Source organism: Antechinus flavipes, chromosome X, assembly GCF_016432865.1.
Source record: "Antechinus flavipes isolate AdamAnt ecotype Samford, QLD, Australia chromosome X, AdamAnt_v2, whole genome shotgun sequence".
NCBI lineage: Eukaryota > Metazoa > Chordata > Mammalia > Dasyuromorphia > Dasyuridae > Antechinus > Antechinus flavipes.
Window position 1 is genome coordinate 34,887,519 of NC_067404.1, and position 21,853 is coordinate 34,909,371.

Consider the following 21,853-nt stretch of genomic DNA (forward strand, 5'->3'; position numbering starts at 1 on the left):
TTGGGGTCATTTCTCCCAGAATTTTTTTGTTGACGCTCCATTACCTTGTACAGGAGAGGTACTGGTGTTAAGGCTAGATGTGTTGAGTGTTAAAGTGCTTGTACTCAAGCCTCCGTCTGCTTTATAAGCAAATTGAGCCCAGCCGGGTCACAATGGGAGCTTGTGACCTAAGGCCTGATTGGGTGGCCAGCTGTCAACTCAAGAAAGGAGGGGGTAGGATGGTATAGGACCCAGCTCTAGCCTTGGCTGCCCATGCTAGAATGTTTCAGTTTAGGATTGTTAGAGCCCATAACATTCTCTCAACCTTGGTGCCATTCAGTTCCAAACAGTTGGGAAGGAATCTTCAGGGTTATTATTTTATATAGCAGAGAAGGCCCATGCCAAGGTCACTCCATAGTCACACCAAGATCACACCAAGATCACTTGTAGTACACTGCAAAGCCTACACTCAAATTTAAGTCTAGATTAGAGTTGGAAGGGACCTCAGTGGCCATCTGATTCAGTCCCCTTCATTTTACAGAAGGGGAAACTGAGGCCAAGGGAGGGAAAAGTCACATGAAGGATCACTGATCATTTTAGAGAGGGGGAAACTGAGGCCCAGGGAGAGGAAGTGTATCTAAAGTTAGAAAACAACTCAGAGTCATGCTAGCTTGTCTGGTTCTCTCATTTAAAAGAAGGAGGAACTGAGGCTCAGGAAGAGGAAGGTCACATAAAGAATCAATCATTGATCATTTTATAGAGAAAGAAACTGAGGCCTATGGAGAGGAAGTGATTGGCCCAAGACCATATACTTCCCAAGTTGGAAAAAAAAACTCAGTCATGCTAGCTTGTCCAATCCTCTCATTTAACAGAGCGGGAAACTGAGGCCACATAAAGAATCACTGATTTTACAGAAAACAATACTGAAGCCAGGGAGGAGAAATGTCTTCCACAAAATTACAGAAGAAATTGACAGTTGGACATGGCATTTGAACCTTTCCATTAAGTCTGCTGAATCCTGGTGAGCCTAAAATCCCCCTGTTCAATTAAAGAAATGAGGATTATTTAGCCCAGAAAATAGAATTCATGGTGGTGGGGAGGGGGGAGTGACCTCTGAGGCCCCTTCAATCCCTGAGATTGTATCACAGATCCAAGTGGTCCCTGTAGAGGAGGGGATAGTGTCTCTGTCCCTTAGAAAGACAAAGCTCTAAGGAGCCAGACAGACAGTGATGCCCAGCAGGAGGTATGGGGCTTGGGTTAAATGTAATTTCCCCAGTATCCACAAACAAGACCTGGAAAGGGGAGGGATTTGGCTGTGACCCATTCAGAACTGTCCTCTGAGCCCCAAATCATTGTTCAAGTGGCTTCCATTGTTTCTTCCCGGAAATGACCACTCAAAGCAGCACTGACTTAGGGAAGGGGTCAGGAGGCTAGCAAAGCAGGGCTTGCCAGGGTCAACAATGAGGGCAGGGTAGCATGTGAGGGAGAAGACCAGGATTGTGGGAATGGGGAGAATGGTGTCCAAACCCCCAGGCTGGAGCCATTGGCTGAGAGCAGGTCATTCACCCCCTGAGTTCCAGCTGTATCTTCCAAGAATAATTATTTTATCTAGCAGTTTTCTAGTAAAACACTTCACAAGTATCGATCTCATTTGATTCTTACAACAACCCTGGAAGGTGGATGTTACTGTTATGCCCATTTCTCAGAAGAAGAGACAGAGACAGAAAAAGGTGAAGTGATTTGCCCATGGTCACAGAGCTAGGGGGCATCTGAGGGCAGATTCGCCCTCAGATCATCCTGGACTTCATTGGTATTCTGTCCACCCTGTTCACTTCCTGTAAAATGCCAGCAGGGACATCCTAGAGTCACAAGAACAATAGGAGGATGGGATAAGAGGGAAGAGAGTGAAAGGGGGAAGATTCAACTAGGGAGAAAGGGGGAAGAGAAAGAGAAAAAAGGAAAGGGAGAGCAAAAGAAATGATGGGGAGAAGGAAATGGAGAGGACAAGAAAAAAGAGGAAGGAAAGGGGGAGAGAAGAAGAGATGGAGAAGAGACAGGGTGCTATAGTAGAGAGTCAGGAAGAACTGAGATCAAAAGTCACCTCAGACCCTCTCTGGGGTCCCTGGAAAGTCACTTAACTCGTGAGTACCTCATATAGTCACATACCCAGTATGTGTCAGAGACTAGACCCTTCACCTGGGCCTTTGGCAGCAGTTTGGTGGCACAAACTCTTGTTCTAAACCTAGTTCTAAACCACAACACCACGGCACCCACCAAAGATAACTGTAAAGTAAAAAGATATTTATTGAAAGATGTTTTCAAATATGTCAGTTGGGGAGAACCCTCCCCCCCAGCCTTTCATGGCTGGAGTGCAATGTTCTTCTGACCCAGACCCCTGGGCTCCATCTGGTTAAATGTTAATGATGAGGTTTAGGAGAGCAATGACCGATTGGAAAGATGAGGAATGAAGGGAAAGGCGCTTGTGATAAATCCCTGATGGTGTTTTCTTTGCCAAAAGGTATCTTTATTTACAAGAAAAGGTCACAGACAAAATCCAAAGGTGACTTTGTGACATACTTTGGGAAAGGGCAATTTTTATAGTTGGAAGGAAGGGGGAAGAAACCAGGGAAGAGTTGGGGAGATAAAAAGCATGTTTGATAGAATCAGGGAAGAGTTGGGGACCTAATCCCAGAGTGGATAATCTGATGAAGAAATTTCAGTAGGTTTCCTGATAAAAGAAGACAATAAGCTGGCTAGAATTCCCATTACTGACTTTCATTTACTCATAGCCCCAATTATGAAAGTAATGGGGGATTAACTGGACAAGCAGGACAGGGCATGGGCTGAAATTAATCCTTTGTGGTGAGTTAATCAAGAAATGGTTCCTTATTTCAGGATGGGAGAAGAGCTGAAAGATGAGAAAGAGGAAGAGAGAACAGCAAGAAAGGAAAAAGAGATAGAAGGAGAAAGAGAAGACAGGAGAAAAAAAGGTATTTAAAAATATTTCTTTTTATTGTCAACTCAATAGTCATCAATATGCACAAACATTGCAACATAAAAAGAATAAGAATTGTGTAAGAAAATGAATTTATAGTTCAAACAGTTTGTTCTTAAAGAAATATACAAATATGGACATTGGAAAAACAATTTGATGGCATGGAGAGTAATGAAATTCAGATTGTAGCAACATCATGAGCCACTAGATGGCAAAATAGTGGCATTAAAAGGGTCTCCCCAAACTTCTTTCAGTATAGTAACTTTAACAAGGGTCCAGGAAGCCCTGGGACAGGTTGGTCTGGGTCCCTAGCCCATCTCAAGCTACCTTTCAGTCAGTAGGGCCTGTGTAATATTAGCAGGCAAAGCTGTAACTAGGAATCTCGCACATGGGGACAAAAGTTAGAATAGATGGTCTCTTTGGGACAGGGTTTGGATGTTTTATCTGAGATCATGTAAACAGTTAAACCTCAACTGAAATTCAGATTATGTGATTCTAAATTCAGTATTCTTTTTATATCATACAATCTTTTATCTCAATGATATTTTCTTTCCCCAAATACATGTAAAGATACTTTTCAACACTCATTTTTGTAAGACTTGGCGTCTCCTACCCTGCCTCCCTTACTTCACCCCTCCCCAAGACAGCAAGGGATCTGATACAGGCTTCTATCATACGATCTTAATGAAGATACCATGATATAAAGGAACAAGTACTGGATTGGGGGTCAGAGGGGCTGTGCTCATCTCCTGCCTCTACTATGTACTATCTGTGTAAGCGTGAGCAAGACACTTAATCTCTGATAGACCTCAGTTGTCTTATCAATAAAATAAGAGAACTGAAGTAGATGGTGTCCAGGGGACCTGCCAGACTTAATTTTATGATCTTATGTTAACTAATATTGAAAAAAATGACACAACAATGTGATGTCATAAACTGTCAAAGCAAATTTATGTTAAGTCTACTAAAGCATAAACTCATGAATGCATTTTTACAAAGGTTTTCATCAACAAGTTAAAACAAATGAGGTTTTTCAGGTTATATGTGAATTACCCAGAACACACTATTCTCTACAAAGGTAGATTCAGGTAAGTTTTACTGTACTAGATTTTTCCTCATATTCTACTGGGAGAAATGTAGGGTCTTTCTGTAACCCACTGAAGTACACATTCAATGCTATAAGAGCAAATTATTTAAATAGAAAATAACTTACATAAACTCTGAATTAAAAAAAAAAGATGGCTTCCTCTCCTTTGGAAGATGGGGGTTAAGGAGGTCAAGACCAGGGGACAGTGTTTAGAGGGATCAAAAGAGAGGTGTTAGAAGAATTCACCACTATGAAACAGTTAGTGGAAAGCAATCCAATCCAACAAGCAAATCTAAGGATTGAAGTCCTACAAGATACAAGGCAAAGGAAGGAAAAAACAAGATGAGAAGACTTGACCTCAAGAAACTAATGTTTGGCTGGGGATAAAACAGTTAAACAGAGAATGAAATCCAGTGTCACAGCAGGAGGGAGACAACCCCAATAAGTGACAGGTGGGGAAGGGACAGAGAAAGGAAAAGGTTTCTGTAGGGGTGAGAGACCAGTTGGAGGAATCCAATCTAACAAGAACATCTAAGTATTGAAGGCCTACTACATAGAAGGAACTAGGAAAATAAACCAAAATGAGAAGTCCTCACCTCAAGAAACTTATGTTTTACTGGTGATAAAACAGTTCAACAGACAAGGAAATCCAGTGTCACAGCAGGAGGGAGACAGCCTCCACAAGTGGCAGGTGGAGAGGGAACAGAGATCAGGAAAAGCTTCCTGGAGGTGGTAGGGACCAGTTAGCAGAATCCAATCCAATCCAACAGGCCAATCCAAGTATTGAAAACCTACTGTATACAAGATAGTAGAAAGAAAAAAAAACAAGATGAGATGTCCCTACCTCAAGAAACTTAGGTTTTAATGGCAATAAAACAAATAATCAGATAAATAACAGGGGGAAGATAGCCTCAAAAACGGACAGGTGAGGAGTGGATAGAGAGCAGGAAAAGCTTCCGGTTGAAAGTACCGGACTAGTTGGTGGAATCCAATCTTATAGAAAAAGAAAAGCTAAAGATTTCAATATACAAAGCACTAGAAAGAGAAAGACCAGATGGAAAGTCCCTGCATCAAAAACCTCGTGTTTTAGTGGGGATAAACCAGTTGCACAGGGAATGAAATCCAATGTCCCTTCCTCAGGGAGTCAGCATCAACAAATGACAGGGTCAGAGGGGATAGAGATCAGAAAAATCTTCCTGAAAGTGTTAGGGGACCAGTGGGTGGAATCCAATCCAATCCAACAAGCACACCTAAGTTCTGAAGGCCGAATATACAAGACACTGGAAAGAGAAACACAAAATGAAGCATACCGACCTAAATAAACTTATGTTTTTCTTAGGATAAAAGAGTTAAACAGAGGATGAAATCCATTGTCACAGCAAGAGGAAAAAAACCTCAACAACTGACAGATAGGGAGGGGACCTAGATCAAGAAAAGGTGCTACAGCTTGTAACTTATTAAATGTTGGAATACAATCCAAGCAAACAAGCCAATCTAAGCATTAAAGGCCTACTGTATGTAAGGGATTAGAAGAAAAAGAGTAAGGTCCCTCCTAGATGAAACTTAGGTTTTATTGGGGATAAAACTGTTAAACATAGAATGAAATCCAATGTCATTGCAGGAGGGAAGAAACCTCAATAAATAACAAAGGTGGAGTAAACAGGCGTCAAGAAAATGTATACAAGGAAATGGAGTATCAGAGGAGAAAGGAAACAGCCCCATATAGTGATATATAAAGTGGGAGTGGAGATCAGAAAAGCCATCCATAAATGGTCTAAGAACAGTTGGTGGAATCCAAACCAGTCTAACAAGTAAATAGAAGTATTCAAAGCATATTTTGTACAAGTCAAAGGAAAAAAACAAACAAAACCACGGGACCCTCCCTCATCAAATTTAAGGTTTACATAGGAATAAAACAGTTGAACAGACAATGAAATCCAGTATCTCAGAAGGAGGGAAACAGCCCCAATCAGTGAAATGTAAAGAGGGAGTAGAGATCAGAAAAAGCATTTTGTAAATGGTCTCAGAACAGTTAGTGGAATCCAAAGCAATCTAACAAGTAAATAGAAGTATGGAAAGACTATTGTGTACAAGGCAACCTTAAAAAAAAAAAAGGAAGAAAAAAAGAAGAGAGGGCGCTACCTCAATAAACTTACATTTCAATTCCAATAAAACAGTTAAACACACAAGGAAATCCAGTATCACGGCAGCAGAGAACCATCCCCAACCAGTGAAATGTAAGGAGGAGGTAAATATCAGGAAAAACAATCTGAAAATGGTCTCAGGAGAGCTGATATAATACAAACCAATTGAACAAGCAAATCTCATTAGTTAAAGTCGACTGTATACAAGACACAGCAAATAAAAGTCACAATTAGAAGCCCCTATCTTCACAAACTTAAGTTATACTGACAAAAAAACAGTTAAACAGACAAGGAAATCCAGTGTCACAGTAGGAGGAAAGAAACGGCAATAAGTGATAGGTGTGGAGTGACCAAGCTTCAGGAAAATGTATAAAAGGAAATGGAGGATGACAGCAGAAGAGAAACAGCCCCAAACAATGAAATGAAAGGAGGGAATAGAGATCAAGGAAGTCATTCCTGTCATGATATCGAAAGAGTTGGTAGAATCATAACCAAACTAAAAAGTAAATCGAAGTATTTAAAGTGTACTGTGTACATGGGACAGAAAAATAAAATAAAATAAACAGGACAATAGGGCTCTGCCTAAAGAAACTTCAGTTATACTACCAATAAAACAGTGAAACAAAAAATAAAATCCAGCATCTCAGCAGGAGGGAAACAGGCCCAATCAGTGAAAAGCAAGGAGGAGATAGAGATCTGTTAAAGCAATCTGAAAATGGTATCCCGAGAGCTCATGGAATCCCAACCAATTGAACGAGCAAATTTCATGATTCAAAATCGACTGTATACAAGACACAGCAAAGAAGAGTCACCAGGAGAAGAACCTACCTTCACAAACTTAAGTTATCCAGACAATAAAACAGTTAAACAGACAAGGAAATCCAGTGTCACAGCAGCAGGGAACAGTGGGAACAGGGAACAGCCACAAAGAGTGAACTCGAAGGAGGGAATAGAGATCAGGAAAAAGAATTGGTAAAAGTTCTCACAACAGTTGGTAGAATCCAAAGCAATTTAACAAGAAAATCGAAGCATTCAAAGTGTCTTGTGTACAAGGCCCAGAAAAATAAAAAAACAAAAAACAAGACGAGAGGGACCTACCTCAAGATGATTAAGTAATGCTGACAATAAAATAATTAACAGACAAGGGAATCCAGTGTCACAGCAGAAGGGATCCAGCCCCAACCGGTGAAATGTAAAGCAGGGACAGAGATCAGGAAAAGCAATCTGAAAATGGTCACAGGAGAGCTGGTGGAATAAAAAACAAACGAGCAAATCTCATTATTCAAAATCAACTGTATACAAGACACAGCAAAGAAAAGTCACTATGAGAAGACCCTACCTACACAAAGGTACATTATGCTGACAATAAAACTGTTCAAACTGACAAGGAAATTGTGTTTCACAGCAAGAAGAACCCAGCCTAAACAGTGAACTGTAAGAAGTGGATAAAATCAGGAAAAGCAATCGAAATAAAAAAACAATTGAACGAGCTGATGTCAGTACTCAACGCCTATTCTATACAAGGCAGAGGAAAGAAAAGACAAGATGCGAGTACACTACCTTCATAAAATTATGTTATGCTGACAAAAAAAAAAAAACTGTTAAACAGACAAGGAAATCCTGTGTTCCAGCAAGAACGAACCAGCCCAAACAGTGAAATGTAAGCAAAGGATAGAGATCAGGAAAAAAACAAAAAAAAACAAAAAACAAAAATGGTCTCACAAGACTTCCTGAATCCAAGCCAATTGAACCAGCAAATCTCAGTATTCAACTTCCACTATATGCAAAGCACAGGAAAGAAAAGACACAATGCAAAGACCCTACCTTCACAAAATTATGTTATTCTGAGAAAAAAAAAAAACAGTTAAACAGACAAGGAAGTCCAGGGTGGTGGTAGGAGGGAAAAAACCTCAATTACTGACAGGTGTGGAGTGCACAAGCTTTGGGAAAATGTATACAAGGAAATGGAGGATGACAGCAGAAGGGAAACAGCCCCAAAGAGGGAAAGGTAACGAAAAGTAATCAGAAAATGGTCTCAGGAGAGCTGGTGGAATAAAAAACAATTGAACGAGCAAATCTCATTATTCAAAATCAACTGTATACAAGACACAGCAAAGAAAAGTCACTATGAGAAGACTCTACCTACACAAAGGTACATTATGCTGACAATCAAACTGTTTAAACAGACAAGGAAATTCTGTATCACAGCAAGAAGGACCCAGCCTAAACAGTGAACTGTAAGAAGTGGATAAAATCAGGAAAAGCAATCGAAATAAAAAAACAATTGAACGAGCTGATCTCAGTACTCAACGCCTATTATATACAAGGCAGAGGAAAAAAAAGACAAGATGCGAGTACACTACCTCCATAAAATTATGTTATGCTGACAAAAAAATTGTTAAACAGAGAAGGAACTCCTGTGTTCCAGCAAGAAAGAACCAGCCCAAACAGTGAAATTTAAGCAAGGGATAGAGATCAGGAAAAAAAAAAAACAAAAAACAAAAATGGTCTCAGAACACTTCCTGGAATCCAAGCCAATTGAACCAGCAAATCTCAGTATTCAATGTCCACTATATGCAAAGCACAGGAAAGAAAAGACAGGATGCAAAGACCCTACCTTCACAAAATTATGTTATTCTGAGAAAAAAAAAAACAGTTAAACAGACAAGGAAGTCCAGGGTGGTGGGAGGAGGGAAAAAACCTCAATTACTGACAGGTGTGAAGTGCACAAGCTTTGGGAAAATGTATACAAGGAAATGGAGGATGACACCAGAAGGGAAACAGCCCCAAAGAGTGAAAAGTAACGAAAAGTAATCAGAAAATGATCTCAGGAGAGTTGGTGGAATCCAAACGAAGTGATCAAGCAAATCTCAGTCTTTAAAGTCTGCTCTGTACAAGACACAGGAAAGAAAAACCATGATGAGAAGAATCTACCTTCACAAAATTAAATTGTGCTGACAACCAAAAAGTTCAACTGACAAGGAAATTCCGGGTCACAGCAGCAGGGAACCAGCCCCAAACAGTGAAATCTTAGGAGGGGATACAGATCAGGAAAAAGAATTGGTAAATGTTCTCACAACAGTTGGTAGAATCCAAAGCAATTTAACAAGAAAATGGAAGTATTCAAAGTGTCTTGTATACAAGGCCCAAAAAATAAAAATAAAAAAAAAAACAAGACGAAAGGGACCTACCACAAGATACTTAAGTAATGCTGACAATAAAATAATTAACAGACAAGGAATCTAGTGTCAGAGCAGATGGAATTCAGCCTCAACCAGTGAGATGTAAAGCAGAGATAGAGATCAGGAAAAGCAGTGGGAAAATGGTCTCAGGAGAACTGGTGGAATAAAAAACAATTGAACAAGCAAATCTTATTGTTCAAAGTCGACAGTATACAAGACACATCAAAGAAGAGTCATGATGAGAACAACCTACCTTCACAAACTTCAGTTATCCTGACAATAAAACAATTAAACAGACAAGGAAATCCAGTGTCACAGCAGCAGGGAACCAGCCCCAACCAGTGCAATGTAAGAAGCAGCTAGAGCTCAGGAAAAGGAATCCAAAAATGGTCTCAGAAGAGCTGGTGGAATAAAAACCAATTGAACGAGCCAATCTAAGTATTCAACATCTACTCTATACAAGGCAGAGGAAAGAAAAGACATAATGCGAAGGCCCTACCTTCACAAACTTAAGTGATGGTGACCAAAATATCCTGGTAAACAGACAAGGAAGTCCAGTGTGGTGGCAGGAGGGAAGAAACCTCAATAACTGATAGTTGTGAAGTACACAAGCTTCAGGAACATGTATACAAGGAAATGGAGGATGACAGCAGAAGGGAAACAGCCCCAAACAAAGAAATATAAGGAGGGGATAGAGATCAAGAAAATCATTCCTTTCATGATCTCTGAAGAGTTGGTAGAATCCAAACCAATCTAAAAAGTAAATCGAAATAGTTAAAGCCTATTGTGTACAGGCCATAGGAAAAAAAATAAACAGGACAAGAGGGCCATACCTAAAGAAACTTCAGTTATGCTTCCAATTAAACAGTTCAACAGAAAAGAAAACCCAGCATCTGAGCAGGAGGGAAACAGCCCCAACCAGTGAAAGGCAAGGAGGAGATAGGGATCTGCTAAACCAATCCGAAAATGGTCTCCAGAGTGCTCCAGGAATCCCAACCAATTGAACGAGCAAATCTCATTGTTCAAAGTCGACTGTATACAAGACACATCAAAGAAGAGTCAAGATGAGAAGAACCTACCTTCACAAACTTCAGTTAACCTGACAATAAAACAGTTAAACAGACAAGGAAATCCAGTGGCACAGCAGCAGGGAACAGTGGGAACAGGGAACAGCCCCAAACAATGAAATCTTAGGAGGCAATAGAGATCAGGAAAAAGAATTCTTAAATGTTCTCAGAACAATTGGTAGAATCCAAAGCAATTTAACAAGAAAATCGAAGTATTCAAACTGTCTTATGTACAAGGAGGAGAGGAAAAAAAAAACAAACAAAAAACAAGATGAAAGGGACCTACCTCAAGATACTTAAGTAATGCTGACAATAAAATAATTAACAGATAAGGGAATCCAATTTCAGAGCAGAAGGAATCCAGCCCCAACCAGTGAAATGTAAAGCAGAGACAGAGATCAGGAAAACCAATCTGAAAATGGTCTCAGGAGAGCTGGTGGAATATAAAACAATTGAACGAGCAAGTCTCATTATTCAAAATCAACTGTATACAAGACCCAGCAAAGAAAAGTCTGAATGAGAAGACCCTACCTACACAAACGTACATTATGCTGACAATAAAACTGTTAAACTGACAAGGAAATTCTGTATCACAGAAAGAAGGACCCAGCCTAAACAGGGAAATGTAAGGAGCGGATAAAATCAGGAAAAGCAATCCGAAAATGCTATCGGGGAGCTGGTGGAATAAAAACCAATTGAACGAGCCCATCTCAGTACTCAACATCTACTCTATACAAGGCAGAGGAAAGAAAAGACATGATGTGAAGGCCCTACCTTCACAAACTTAAGTGATGTTGACCAAAAACTCCTGGTAAACAGACAAGGAAGTCGTCCAGTGTGGTGGCAGGAGGGAAGAAACCTCAATAACTGACAGTTGTGAAGTACACAAGCTTCAGGAACATGTATACAAGGAAATGGAGGATGACAGCAGAAGGGAAACAGCCCCAAACACAGAAATGTAAGGAGGGGATAGAGATCAAGAAAATCATTCCTTTCATGATCTCTGAAGAGTTGGTCGAATCCAAACCAATCTAAAAAGTAAATCGACATAGTTAAAGCCTATTGTGTACAGGCCATAGAAAAAAAAATAAACAGGACAAGAGGGCCATACCTAAAGAAACTTCAGTTATGCTTCCAATTAAACAGTTCAACAGAAAAGAAAACCCAGCATCTCAGCAGGAGGGAAACAGCCCCAACCAGTGAAAAGCAAGGAGGAGATAGAGATCTTTTAAAGGAATCCGAAAATGATCTCTTGAGAGCTCGAGGAATCCCATCCAATTGAACGAGCAAATCTCATTGTTCAAAGTCGACTGTATACAAGACACATCAAAGAAGAGTCACGATGAGAAGAGCCTACCTTCACAAACTTAAGTAATGCTGACAATAAAACAGTTAAACAGACAAGGAAATCCAGTGGCACAGCAGCAGGGAACCAGCCCCAACCAGTGAAATGTAAGGAGCGCATAGAGATCAGGAAAAGCAATCCAAAAATGGTCTCAGGGAAGCTGGTGGAATAAAAACCAATTGAACGAGCAAATCTCAGTATTCAAAGGCTACTCGATACGAGGCAGAGAAAAGAAAAGACATGATGTGAATACATTACCTTCATAAAATTATATTATGCTGACAAAAAAAAATGTTAAACAGACAAGGAAATCCTGTGTTCCAGCAAGAAAGAACCATCCCAAACAGTGAAATATAAGCAAGCGATAAAGATCCGGAAAAAAAAATGGTCTCAGAAGACTTGCTGGAATGGAAGCCAATTGAACCAGCAAATCTCAGTATTCAACTTCCACTATATGCAAAGCACAGGAAAGAAAAGACACGCTGCGAAGACCCTACCTTCACAAAATTATGTTATTCTGAGAAAAAAAAAAGTTAAACAGACAAGGAAGTCCAGGGTGGTGGTAGGAGGGAAAAAACCTCAATTACTGATAGGTGTGGAGTGCACAAGCTTTGGGAAAATGTATACAAGGAAATGGAGGATGACAGCAGAAGGGAAACAGCCCCAAAGAGGGAAAGGTAATGAAAAGTAATCAGAAAATGATCTCAGGAGAGTTGGTGGAATCCAAACGAAGTGATCGAGCAAATCTCAGTCTTTAAAGTCTGCTCTGTACAAGACACAGGAAAGAAAAACCATGATGAGAAGAATCTACCTTCACAAAATTAAATTGTGCTGACAACCAAAAAGTTCAACTGACAAGGAAATTCCGGGTCACAGCAGCAGGGAACCAGCCCCAAACAGTGAAATCTTAGGAGGGGATACAGATCAGGAAAAAGAATTGGTAAATGTTCTCACAACAGTTGGTAGAATCCAAAGCAATTTAACAAGAAAATGGAAGTATTCAAAGTGTCTTGTGTACAAGGCCCAGAAAAATACAAAAACAAAAAACAAGACGAGAGGGACCTACCTCAAGATACTTAAGTAATGCTGACAAGAAAATAATTAACAGACAAGGGAATCCAGTTTCAGAGCAGAAGGGATCCAGCCCCAACCAGTGAGATTTAAAGCAGAGATAGAGATCACGAAAAGCAATCCGAAAATGGTCTCAGGAGAGCTGGTGGAATAAAAAACAATTGAATGAGTAAATCTCATTATTTCAAATCAACTATATACAAGACACAGCAAAGAAAAATCACGATGAGAAGACCCTACCTACACAAACGTACATTATGCTGACAATAAAACTGTTTAAACAGACAAGGAAATTCTGTATCACAGCAAGAAGGACCCAGCCTAAACAGTGAACTGTAAGGAGTGGATTAAAATCAGGAAAAGCAATCCAAAAATGGTCTCCGGGGAGCTGGTGGAATAAAAACCAATTGAACGAGCAGTTCTCAGTACTCAACACCTATTCTATACAAGGCAGAGGAAAGAAAAGACAAGATGCGAGTACACTACCTTCATAAAAGTATGTTATGCTGACAAAAAAAAAAAAAAAACTCTTAAACAGACAAGGAAATCCTGTGTTCCAGCAAGAATGAACCAGCCCAAACAGTGAAATGTAAGCAAGGGATAGAGATCAGGAAAAAAACCCAAAAAAACAAAAATGGTCTCAGAAGACTTCCTGGAATCCTAGCCAATTGAACCAGCAAATCTCAGTATTCAACTTCCACTATATGCAAAGCACAGGAAAGAAAAGATATGCTGCGAAGACCCTACCTTCACAAAATTATATTTTTCTGAGAAAAAAAAAAAACAGTTAAACAGACAAGGATGTCCAGGGTGGTGGCAGGAGGGAAGAAACCTCAATAACTGACAGTTGTGAAGTACACAAACTTCAGGAACATGTATACAAGGAAATGGAGGATGACAGCAGAAGGGAAACAGCCCCAAACAGAGAAATGTAAGGATGGGATAGAGATCAAGAAAATCATTCCTTTCATGATCTCTGAAAGGTTGGTAGAATCCAAACCAATCTAAAAAGTAAATCGAAATAGTTAAAGCCTATTGTGTAGAGGCCATAGGAAAAAAAATAAATAAACAGGACAAGAGGGCCATACCTAAAGAAACTTCAGTTATGCTTCCAATTAAGCAGTTAAACAGAAAAGAAAACCCAGCATCTCAGCAGGAGGGAAACAGCCCCAACCAGTGAAAAGCAAGGAGGAGATAGAGATCTGTTAAAGCAATCCGAAAATGGTCTCCGGAGAGTTAGAGGAATCCCAACCAATTGAAAGAGCAAATCTCATTGTTCAAAATTGACTGTATACAAGACATATCAAAGAAGAGTCACGATGAGAAGAACCTACCTTCACAAACTTCTGTTAATCTGACAATAAAACAGTTAAACAGACAAGGAAATCCAGTGTCACAGCAGCAGGGAACAGTGGGAACAGGGAACAGCCCCAAACAGTGAAATCTTAGGAGGCAATAGAGATCAGGAAAAAGAATTCATAAATGTTCTCAGAACAATTGGTAGAATCCAAATCAATTTAACAAGAAAATCGAAGTATTCAAAGTGTCTTGTGTACAAGGACCAGGGGAAAAAAAAAAACAAGAAGAAAGGGACCTACCTCAAGATACTTAAGTAATGCTGACAAGAAAATAATTAACAGACAAGGGAATCCAGTGTCACAGCAGAAGGGATCCAGCCCCAACCAGTGAAATGTAAAGCAGAGACAGAGATCAGGAAAACCAATCTGAAAATGGTCTCAGGAGAGCTGGTGGAATAAAAAACAATTGAATGAGTAAATCTCATTATTTCAAATCAACTATATACAAGACACAGCAAAGAAAAATCACGATGAGAAGACCCTACCTACACAAACGTACATTATGCTGACAATAAAACTGTTTAAAAAGACAAGGAAATTCTGTATCACAGCAAGAAGGACCCAGCCTAAACAGTGAACTGTAAGGAGTGGATTAAAATCAGGAAAAGCAATCCAAAAATGGTCTCCGGGAAGCTGGTGGAATAAAAACCAATTGAACGAGCAAATCTCATTGTTCAAAGTCCACTGTATACAAGACACATCAAAGAAGCGTCACAATGAGAAGAACCTACCTTCACAAACTTCAGTTATCCTGACAATAAAGCAGTTAAATAGACAAGGAAATCCAGTGTCACAGCAGCCGGGAACCAGCCCCAACCAGTGAAATGTAAGGAGCGCATAGAGATCAGGAAAAACAAGCCAAAAATGATCTCAGGTAAGCTGGTGGAATAAAAACCAATTGAACGAGCAAATCTCAGTATTCAAAGTCTACTCAATACAAGGTAGAGGAAAGAAAAGACATGATGGGAATGCATTACCTTCATAAAATTATTATGCTGACAAAAAAAAAATGTTAGACAAGGAAATCCTGTGTTCCAGCAAGAAAGAACCAGCCCAAACAGTGAAATGTAAGCAAGGGATAAAGATCAGGGGGAAAAAATGGTCTCAGAAGACTTGCTGGAATGGAATCCAATTGAACCAGCAAATCTCAGTATTCAACGTCTACTATATACAAGGCACAGGAAAGAAAAGACATGATGCGAAGACCCTACCTTCACGAAATTATGTTATTCTGAAAAAAAAAAAAAACAATTAAACAGAGAAGGAAGTCCAGGGTGGTGGCCGGAGGGAAGAAACCTCAATAACTGACAGTTGTGAAGTACACAAGCTTCAGGAACATGTATAAAAGGAAATGGAGGATGACAGCAGAAGGGAAACAGCCCCAAACAGAGAAATATAAGGAGGGGATAGAGATCAAGAAAATCATTCCTTTCATGATCTCTAAAGAGTTGGTAGAATGAAAACCAATCTAAAAAGTAAATCGAAATAGTTAAAGCCTATTGTGTACAGGCCATAGGGAAAAAAATGAACAGGACAAGAGGGCCATACCTAAAGAAACTTCAGTTATGCTTCCAATTAAACAGTTAAACAGAAAAGAAAACCCAGAATCTCAGCAGTAGGGAAACAGCCCCAACCAGTGAAAAGCAAGGAGGAGATAGAGATCTGTTAAAGCAATCCGAAAATGGTCTCCGGAGAGCTTGAGGAATCCCATCCATTTGAACGAGCAAATCTCATTGTTCAAAGTTGACTGTATACAAGATACAGCAAAGAAGAGTCACGATGAGAAGAGCCTACCTTCACAAACTTAAGTAATGCTGACAAAAAACAGTTAAACAGACAAGGAAATCCAGTGTCACAGCAGTAGGGAACCATCCACAACCAGTGAAATGTAAGGAGCGGACAGAGATCAGGAAAAGCAATCCGAAAATGGTCTCAGGACAGCTGGTGGAATAAAAAAAAAATTGAACGAGCAAATCTCATTATTCAAAATCAACTGTATACAAGACACAGCAAAGAAAAGTCACTATGAGAAGACACTACCTACACAAACGTACATTATGCTGACAATAAAACTGTTTTAAACTGACAAGGAAATTGTGTTTCACAGCAAGAAGAACCCAGCCTAAACAGTGAACTGTAAGAAGTGGATAAAATCAGGAAAAGCAATCGAAATAAAAAACAATTGAACGAGCTGATGTCAGTACTCAACGCCTATTCTATACAAGGCAGAGGAAAGAAAAGACAAGATGCGAGTACACTTCCTTCATAAAATTATGTTATGCTGACAAAAAAAAAAAAAACCTGTTAAACAAACAAGGAAATCCTGTGTTCCAGCAAGAACAAACCAGCCCAAACAGTGAAATGTAAGCAAGGGAGAGAGATCAGGAAAAAAAAAAAACAAAAAAACAAAAATGGTCTCAGAACACTTCCTGGAATCCAAGCCAATTGAACCAGCAAATCTCAGTATTCAATGTCCACTATATGCAAAGCACAGGAAAGAAAAGACAGGATGCAAAGACCCTACCTTCACAAAATTATGTTATTCTGAGAAAAAAAAAACAGTTAAACAGACAAGGAAGTCCAGGGTGGTGGCAGGAGGGAAAAAACCTCAATTACTGACAGGTGTGAAGTGCACAAGCTTTGGGAAAATGTATACAAGGAAATGGAGGATGACACCAGAAGGGAAACAGCCCCAAAGAGTGAAAAGTAACGAAAAGTAATCAGAAAATGATCTCAGGAGAGCTGGTGGAATCCAAACGAAGTGATTGAGCAAATCTCAGTCTTTAAAGTCTGCTCTGTACAAGACAAAGGAAAGAAAAGCCATTATGAGAAGAGCCTACCTTCACAAAATTAAATTATGCTGACAACCAAAAAGTTAAACTGACAAGGAAATCCCGTGTCACAGCAGCAGGGAACCAGCCCCCAAACAGTGAAATCTTAGGAGGGGATACAGATCAGGAAAAAGAATTGGTAAATGTTCTCACAACAGTTGGTAGAATCCAAAGCAATTTAACAAGAAAATGGAAGTATTCAAAGTGTCTTGTGTACAAGGCCCAGAAAAATAAAAAAAGAAAAAACAAGATGAGAGGGACCTACCTCAAGATACTTAAGTAATGCTGACAATAAAATAATTAACAGACAAAGGAATCTAGTGTCAGAGCAGATGGAATTCAGCCTCAACCAGTGAGATGTAAAGCAGAGATAGAGATCAGGAAAAGCAGTGGGAAAATGGTCTCAGGAGAACTGGTGGAATAAAAAACAATTGAACAAGCAAATCTTATTGTTCAAAGTCGACAGTATACAAGACACATCAAAGAAGAGTCATGATGAGAACAACCTACCTTCACAAACTTCAGTTATCCTGACAATAAAACAATTAAACAGACAAGGAAATCCAGTGTCACAGCAGCAGGGAACCAGCCCCAACCAGTGCAATGTAAGAAGCAGCTAGAGCTCAGGAAAAGGAATCCAAAAATGGTCTCAGAAGAGCTGGTGGAATAAAAACCAATTGAACGAGCCAATCTAAGTATTCAACATCTACTCTATACAAGGCAGAGGAAAGAAAAGACATAATGCGAAGGCCCTACCTTCACAAACTTAAGTGATGGTGACCAAAATATCCTGGTAAACAGACAAGGAAGTCCAGTGTGGTGGCAGGAGGGAAGAAACCTCAATAACTGATAGTTGTGAAGTACACAAGCTTCAGGAACATGTATACAAGGAAATGGAGGATGACAGCAGAAGGGAAACAGCCCCAAACAGAGAAATGTAAGGAGGGGATAGAGATCAAGAAAATCATTCCTTTCATGATCTCTGAAAGGTTGGTAGAATCCAAACCAATCTAAAAAGTAAATCGAAATAGTTAAAGCCTATTGTGTAGAGGCCATAGGAAAAAAAATAAACAGGACAAGAGGGCCATACCTAAAGAAACTTCAGTTATGCTTCCAATTAAGCAGTTAAACAGAAAAGAAAACCCAGAATCTCAGCAGGAGAGAAACAGCCCCAACCAGTGAAAAGCAAGGAGGAGATAGAGATCTGTTAAAGCAATCCGAAAATGGTCTCCGGAGAGTTCAAGGAATCCCAACCAATTGAAAGAGCAAATCTCATTGTTCAAAATCGACTGTATACAAGACATATCAAAGAAGAGTCAAGATGAGAAGAACCTACCTTCACAAACTTCAGTTAACCTGACAATAAAACAGTTAAACAGGCAAGGAAATCCAATGTCACAGCAGCAGGGAACAGTTGGAACAGGGAACAGCCCCAAACAGTGAAATCTTAGGAGGCGATAGAGATCAGGAAAAGGAATTTATAAATGTTCTCAGAACAATTGGTAGAATCCAAAGCAATTTAACAAGAAAATCACAGTATTCAAAGTGTATTGTGTACAAGGACCAGAGGAAAAAAAAAAACAAACAAAAAACAAGACAAAAGGGACCTACCTCAAGATACTTAAGTAATGCTGACAATAAAATAATTAACAGATAAGGGAATCCAATTTCAGAGCAGAAGGAATCCAGCCCCAACCAGTGAAATGTAAAGCAGAGACAGAGATCAGGAAAACCAATCTGAAAATGGTCTCAGGAGAGCTGGTGGAATATAAAACAATTGAACGAGCAAGTCTCATTATTCAAAATCAACTGTATACAAGACCCAGCAAAGAAAAGTCTGAATGAGAAGACCCTACCTACACAAACGTACATTATGCTGACAATAAAACTGTTAAACTGACAAGGAAATTCTGTATCACAGAAAGAAGGACCCAGCCTATACAGTGAAAAGTAAGGAGCAGATAAAATCAGGAAAAGCAATCCGAAAATGGTATTGGGGAGCTGGTGGAATAAAAACCAATTGAACGAGCCCATCTCAGTACTCAACATCTACTCTATACAAGGCAGAGGAAAGAAAAGACATGATGTGAAGGCCCTACCTTCACAAACTTAAGTGATGTTGACCAAAAAATCCTGGTAAACAGACAAGGAAGTACAGTGTGGAGGCAGGAGGGAAGAAACCTCAATAACTGAGAGCTGTGAAGTACACAAGCTTCAGGAACATGTATACAAGGGAATGGAGGATGACAGCAGAAGGGAAACAGCCCCAAACAGAGAAATTTAAGGAGGGGATAGAGATCAAGAATATCATTCCTTTCATGATCTCTGAAGAGTTGGTCATCCAAATCAATCTAAAAAGTAAATCGTAATAGTTAAAGCCTATTGTGTACAGGCCATGGGAAAAAAAATAAACAGGACAAGAGGGCCATACCTAAAGAAACTTCAGTTATGCTTCCAATTAAACAGTTCAACAGAAAAGAAAACGCAGCATCTCAGCAGGAGGGAAACAGCCCCAACCAGTGAAAAGCAAGGAGGAGATAGAGATCTTTTAAAGTAATGCGAAAATGATCTCTTGAGAGCTCGAGGAATCCCATCCAATTGAACGAGTAAATCTCATTGTTCAAAGTCGACTGTATAAAAGACACAGCAAAGAAGAGTCACGATGAGAAGAGCATACCTTCACAAACTTAAGTAATGCTGACAATAAAACAGTTAAATAGACAAGGAAATCCAGTGTCACAGCAGCAGGGAACCAGCCCCAACCAGTGAAATGTAAGGAGCGCATAGAGATCAGGAAAAGCAATCCAAAAATCTTCTCAGGGAAGCTGGTGGAATAAAAACCAATTGAATGAGCAAATCTCAGTATTCAAAGGCTACTCGATACGAGGCAGAGAAAAGAAAAGACATGATGTGAATACATTACCTTCATAAAATTATATTATGCTGACAAAAAAAAATGTTAAACAGACAAGGAAATCCTGTGTTCCAGCAAGAAAGAACCATCCCAAACAGTGAAATATAAGCAAGCGATAAAGATCCGGAAAAAAAAATGGTCTCAGAAGACTTGCTGGAATGGAAGCCAATTGAACCAGCAAATCTCAGTATTCAACACTACTATATACAAGGCACAGGAAAGAAAAGACACGATGCGCAGACCCTACCTTCACAAAATAATGTTATTCTGAGAAAAAAAAAAGTTAAACAGACAAGGAAGTCCAGGGTGGTGGCAGGAGGGAAAAAACCTCAATTACTGAAAGGTGTGGAGTGCACAAGCTTTGGGAAAATGTATACAAGGAAATATTTGGAGGATGACAGCAGAAGGGAAACAGCCCCAAAGAGTGAAAAGTAACGAAAAGTAATCAGAAAATGATCTCAGGAGAGCTGGTGGAATCCAAACGAAGTGATCGAGCAAATCTCAGTATTTAAAGTCTACTCTGTACAAGACACAGGGAAGAAAAACCATGATGAGAAGAATCTACCTTACAAAATTAAATTGTGCTGACAACCAAAAAGTTCAACTGACAAGGAAATTCCGGGTCACAGCAGCAGGGAACCAGCCCCAAACAGTGAAATCTTAGGAGGGGATACAGATCAGGAAAAAGAATTGGTAAATGTTCTCACAACAGTTGGTAGAATCCAAAGCAATTTAACAAGAAAATGGAAGTATTCAAAGTGTCTTGTGTACAAGGCCCAGAAAAATACAAAAACAAAAAACAAGACGAGAGGGACCTACCTCAAGATACTTAAGTAATGCTGACAAGAAAATAATTAACAGACAAGGGAATCCAGTTTCAGAGCAGAAGGGATCCAGCCCCAACCAGTGAGATTTAAAGCAGAGATAGAGATCACGAAAAGCAATCCGAAAATGGTCTCAGGAGAGCTGGTGGAATAAAAAACAATTGAATGAGTAAATCTCATTATTTCAAATCAACTATATACAAGACACAGCAAAGAAAAATCACGATGAGAAGACCCTACCTACACAAACGTACATTATGCTGACAATAAAACTGTTTAAACAGACAAGGAAATTCTGTATCACAGCAAGAAGGACCCAGCCTAAACAGTGAACTGTAAGGAGTGGATTAAAATCAGGAAAAGCAATCCAAAAATGGTCTCCGGGGAGCTGGTGGAATAAAAACCAATTGAACGAGCAGTTCTCAGTACTCAACGCCTATTCTATACAAGGCAGAGGAAAGAAAAGACAAGATGCGAGTACACTACCTTCATAAAAGTATGTTATGCTGACAAAAAAAAAAAAAAAAAACTCTTAAACAGACAAGGAAATCCTGTGTTCCAGCAAGAACGAACCAGCCCAAACAGTGAAATGTAAGCAAAGGATAGAGATCAGGAAAAAAACAAAAAAAAACATAAAACAAAAATGGTCTCAGAAGACTTCCTGGAATCCAAGCCAATTGAACCAGCAAATCTCAGTATTCAACTTCCACTATATGCAAAGCACAGGAAAGAAAAGACATGCTGCGAAGACCCTACCTTCACAAAATTATATTATTCTGAGAAAAAAAAACAGTTAAACAGACAAGGAAGTCCAGGGTGGTGGCAGGAGGGAAGAAACCTCAATAACTGACAGTTGTGAAGTACACAAGCTTCAGGAACATGTATACAAGGAAATGGAGGATGACAGCAGAAGGGAAACAGGCCCAAACACAGAAATGTAAGGAGGGGATAGAGATCAAGAAAATCATTCCTTTCATGATCTCTGAAGAGTTGGTAGAATCCAAACCAATCTAAAAAGTAAATCGAAATAGTTAAAGCCTATTGTGTAGAGGCCAT

General features: G+C 39.5%; 3 long non-coding RNA genes across 11 annotated transcripts in view; 2 read left to right on the forward strand and 1 right to left on the reverse strand.

The window, feature by feature from the left end:
• Positions 1-18,563, forward strand: part of LOC127543191 (uncharacterized) — a 46,031-nt gene extending 27,468 nt beyond the window's left edge. Inside the window, exons 1-4 of one of the 3 annotated variants that reach the window (XR_007949146.1) lie at positions 2,367-2,698; positions 2,875-2,969; positions 5,683-7,110; positions 18,474-18,563. This is a non-coding gene — a long non-coding RNA (uncharacterized LOC127543191). Of the gene's footprint in view, positions 1-851; positions 1,001-2,366; positions 2,699-2,874; positions 2,970-5,682; positions 7,300-18,473 lie in introns of those variants that run through there. The other 2 variants (XR_007949147.1, XR_007949145.1) reach the window with 2 other exon arrangements.
• On the reverse strand, positions 7,306-21,849 carry LOC127543189 (uncharacterized). Of its 7 annotated transcripts, XR_007949140.1 has the most exons (5): positions 20,789-21,849; positions 18,392-18,666; positions 14,201-14,955; positions 11,314-11,807; positions 7,691-8,114 (listed from the first exon to the last, which is right to left on the reverse strand). It is a non-coding gene; the product is annotated as an uncharacterized LOC127543189 (long non-coding RNA). The 7 variants fall into 7 exon arrangements; XR_007949143.1 differs by lacking the exon at positions 18,392-18,666 and having other exon boundaries at positions 14,201-14,464; XR_007949142.1 differs by lacking the exon at positions 14,201-14,955 and having other exon boundaries at positions 11,314-11,831; positions 18,416-18,666.
• On the forward strand, positions 11,366-13,989 carry LOC127543193 (uncharacterized). The gene is made up of 2 exons (XR_007949148.1): positions 11,366-11,464; positions 13,854-13,989. It is a non-coding gene; the product is annotated as an uncharacterized LOC127543193 (long non-coding RNA).
• Positions 21,850-21,853: the final 4 nt, after the last annotated feature.